Below are 4,407 nucleotides of genomic sequence, written 5' to 3' on the forward strand. Positions count from 1 at the left end.
GGACTTTGTAGAAAACGAAGCGTTTGAGAGAGGCGGGGCATAGAGGACCTACAATAATGTACAGTATTTGAAAAATAATATGTTTTTTGAACATTAAAGCATGTCAACATATTCTGTTACACCAAATACACCAAATAATGATCTTTAAAAAAGCATCATATGATAATGCTTTTGATGATAATGCTTTAAAGACATCTTATGTGTGGTTTTTGAGGGCCAGTTGTTCTTGAATGTTTAATTTTTCATTTTATGAGAATTACTATTATTGTGAATTTGTATAAGGTAATTTGTGATAAAATAAGTGTTTTAATCCTCTCTCTCTCTCTCTCTCTCTCGCGCGCGCGCGCTCTGTCTCGCTCTCTCTCTCTCTCTCTCTCTCTCTCGCTCTCTCTCTCTCTCTCTCTCTCTCTCTCTCTCTCGCGCTCTCTCTCGCGCGCGCTCTCTCTCTCTCTCGCTCGCTCTCTGAGGATTGTGGGTAGTCGCAGTGAGAGTGCTTGGTTTGGACATGTCAGACAGACATGTCCAAAACAAAATGATATTGCTGATTTAACAGGCTCGCAAACTATTCAGGAAAACACTGTTCAAGAAAACAATACGGTCGTTCGTGAAGTAATTGCTGAAGAGACTGAAAATAATATAGGAGAAGAAAATAAGCGTAGTAGTGAAACAAACAACTCAAACGTTGACATTGATCAGCCAGCAGATGGCGTTAAAGGTCAGAGTGCCAGTGCTGTAGAAACGCAAAATGAAAGAACAGAAGTACAAGAAACACATTTCCAATCTAAAAGTAGAGAGGATGAATTTACTTTGATGGAGTGTGTAGAGACAAATGATAAAAGTGAGAACAAATCAGATGACGAAGTAAATGAAAGTTGTAGTCAGTTCACAGTTAGCTCTGGTGTCGCGAGATCTGACAGTGAGTCAGACAATGAATGTGAAAGTATAGAGAGTTTCTTTGAAGTTGGAGACAATGATTCTCTAATAGGGACATCAGAATTGAGTGGATGTGAAGCGAAATCCTACTCGGCGATACAGATTAGCACCTTTCTTGATGAAACTAAAGGGGTGCGGAATCCACAAATTGATTTGTTTTTTTCCAGATTTGAGGAAATTTTTGGCTTCCTGTAGGGAGGGATGTTATGATAAATGCCACAGTTGAGGAGTTTAGCAGACAAAAACGATACCGTCTCAAAAAAATAATCACTAAAGTAAAGAAGATGATCCAACAGGAAAAGAGTAAAATTTAATTGATTCGGTAGAGGAACAGTTTTTGTTTTGATCGCTGTATTACAGTAATATTTTATGACATCCTTACAAAATTGGATCATTAAATTTAAATGGATGTCGTAATAAAGAAAAGAGAAGTGCTCTCATCAAATTTTTAGCTTTTAAAAAGGCTAGTGTGATATTCTTGCAAGAAACTCACACAGATATATATATCCAGGCAGAATGGCTTAATGAATGGAAAGGGAAGAATTCTTTACAAGAAATTCAACATATGTGTTTTTCTGAAAGTAGTAAGTGCCATTTATATATAGCTTGTGTGAAGTCGAGATTTAGTGAATATTTTAAAAATAAGACAGACACAAAATGGAGGAGTTATCTTTTGGTTCCAGATGTACAATCGCCATCATGGCATTTGTTTTATAAAAGTCCATTACCAAAAAGATCAGGAGATCTACAATGGCGCATTCTGCATTGTGCACTAGCAACAAAGACCTTTTTGTATAAGTGTAATCTTAATACATCTTTAGTTTGTAAATTTTGCAATGCACCAGATACTGTGTTTCATATTTTTTCTAATTTTTATAGAATTATACCTCTTTTGGATCTTTTGGAGAATATTTTCAAGGGGTTTGATTGGAATTTTTCAAAAACAATGTTCATTTTTGGGTGTAAATATTATAAGTCTCAAAGTGAGCGTTGTACCTTTTCCAATTTGTTAATTGGTCAAGCAAAGTTAACAATTTGGAAAGCATATAAAATTGAAAACGAAGGGAAAATAATTAATATAATAAAATTGTTTAAAGCTTTAGTGGAATCTAGAGTTAAAATAGAGTATGAATTTTATAAAATGAATAATGATATATTAATATTTAAAAGAAAGTGGTGTATAAATACAAATTTTATTTTTGTGAATGACAATGATGATGAATTAGTGCTAAATTGGTATTGCTGAGGTTTGAGTAGTCAACACTGAATTTAAAAATATATCTTTATTTATTGTTGGCAATTGTCAATTACAAAATTGTTTCATGATATGATTGTAAAATAAAGTGTGTGTTTAACGTCTCTCTCTCTCTCTCGCGCTCTCGCTCTCTCTCTCTCTCACACACACACACACACCATGCGCAAAACTCCGCATTTGAGCTATATATAGGTCTGAGTCGCTAAAGACCCCTTAATTGTAATAACGATTGGCGAAGCATTCATGCATTTAAGGGTTAAAGAATCATCCCTAGCAGTCTATTGAAAAAGCAAGACTTTGATTATGTTTGCTTACACTACTTATTAAATGTACTGTGCTCATTTAAACTGTGTTCTATTACACAGTAGGCTATATATAAAACTAGTGATTAAAATAACTGCATATACAGTAGCTGCCATAGAGAATGTTAGTATTTCACATTTGCTGTGTTTCTTACAAGCTATAGCTTCTTAATATGAATTTGCTGTTTTATAATGTCACAGTGCGTGTGGAGAGATGAAGCGAGGACTCAAGTGCAGGATGATTGGTTCTTTCTTTTAATAGGAACTGCATTACATGCAGACATAACACACACAATGAAAAACAACGGATCAGTACAGGATTACAGACACCAGGAGAATAAATAGGAAACCAAATGAGGAGGCTAGCGAGGGAGACACAGGTGGAGCAACTTAAACAATAATGAGGTAACAAGATGGGCGGGGCAAGACAATAGACAGGAGAGAGCATATGGCAACAAACAAACACATCACAAGCCATGTGCTCACGGAACATAGTGTCATCTGGTGGCCATCCTGGGCACACCCGCTGAAGACTGTGACATATAACATTCATAACATTTTCTTTATTCTTAGAAACTCTGGCATTTTGAGAATGCAGTGTGTGCATTATCAAATTATAGATCACGTTAAACTAGTACAAATTTGGCCACTACTTCAGTTCATAATGAGTCTCTTCCTGAGATGCTGAATCATCCACACAAAGGATTTATAGACAAAGAGATTATCAAGAGTCACATGTTATATTTAATGGACAAGTTCTTTTATTTCAGGCTCTTTTCCAAAGAATGAGGCTATAAATCTGGCTGCACTGCTCTGCATTGGTCTGTAAAGAGATTGCCATTCACCTGCTGACAGCTTCTGTGTGGATCTGTCAAGGTCAAAGGTTAACACTATAAGGTGCAAATTAACAAAGGAATTTATTCATGAGCCACAACCCCTGTCTTCTTTCCAGGAGGACATTTTTACATTTCAAAATTCACAGAGGTGCTGGTATTGATCAAAGCCTGTTGGGTGAAATGTTAGCAATGCTGTCCCACATATTTGAATGATGTGCACATTTGTTAATATTTTCATTAGAACTGCACTTATTTCCATCGTTCCCACTGCCACTACTTCAAAAATCCGACATCAAAATGATAATCCTCACAATATTTATAAATGCTCTGATCTGGTTTTCAGGACCTGACTTTAAATATTCCAACCAAATAAAGAAGAAGTTAAAATAACTTATGACTCTCTGAGATGCTCCCACTTGTCTCAAAAGCATTACTGAATTTATATCTACACATTTCCATTAAAGTCCCAATTGCTGTCAGTGCTGTCCTTTCTCTGCTATTTAATATAACTCTCATGTGGAGTGAGAACAGACCTGTCTGCTGGTATAGTTTTCAGAGACAGGATATAGTCTAATGTCAAGTGGATAACGGGTTGATGGATAGATAGAGAAGAGGAGGTTGCATAACCTCCTGAGACCCTGCATCCTCGTATGAGGACATTATAATTTAGTGAATTTCTCTGAGACTATACATGCCACAGTTTTAAGTCTGGATGTCCTGTACAGAGCACATCCAGGGCTTTTCAGAGATACTAAATGTTTGGATGTTTCACCATGAACACTCCCTCTCCTTGGTCTTCAAAAATGTCTGATATTAATTTAGTGACACTCTTATGGAAATATGATAATATTTAGTAATTATCATTTAAATCTGACTAATTTTTAATCTGTGTGTCATAAATCAACATCTCAGGAAAACGTTATGGGGTTTCAAATCAAAATATGACTTTCTGTTACGAAACAGGATGTTGATTTCATACATGTCCTCATATGAGGACACCGGGACTAAAAGCATGTTTATTACGCATTTTGGGAGACACAACAAATGAACAGGGAAAGAAATTATATTTCAATATTCCTAT

The sequence above is a fragment of the Sinocyclocheilus anshuiensis genome, unplaced genomic scaffold (assembly GCF_001515605.1).
Source record: "Sinocyclocheilus anshuiensis isolate Anshui unplaced genomic scaffold, SAMN03320099.WGS_v1.1 scaffold2053, whole genome shotgun sequence".
NCBI lineage: Eukaryota > Metazoa > Chordata > Actinopteri > Cypriniformes > Cyprinidae > Sinocyclocheilus > Sinocyclocheilus anshuiensis.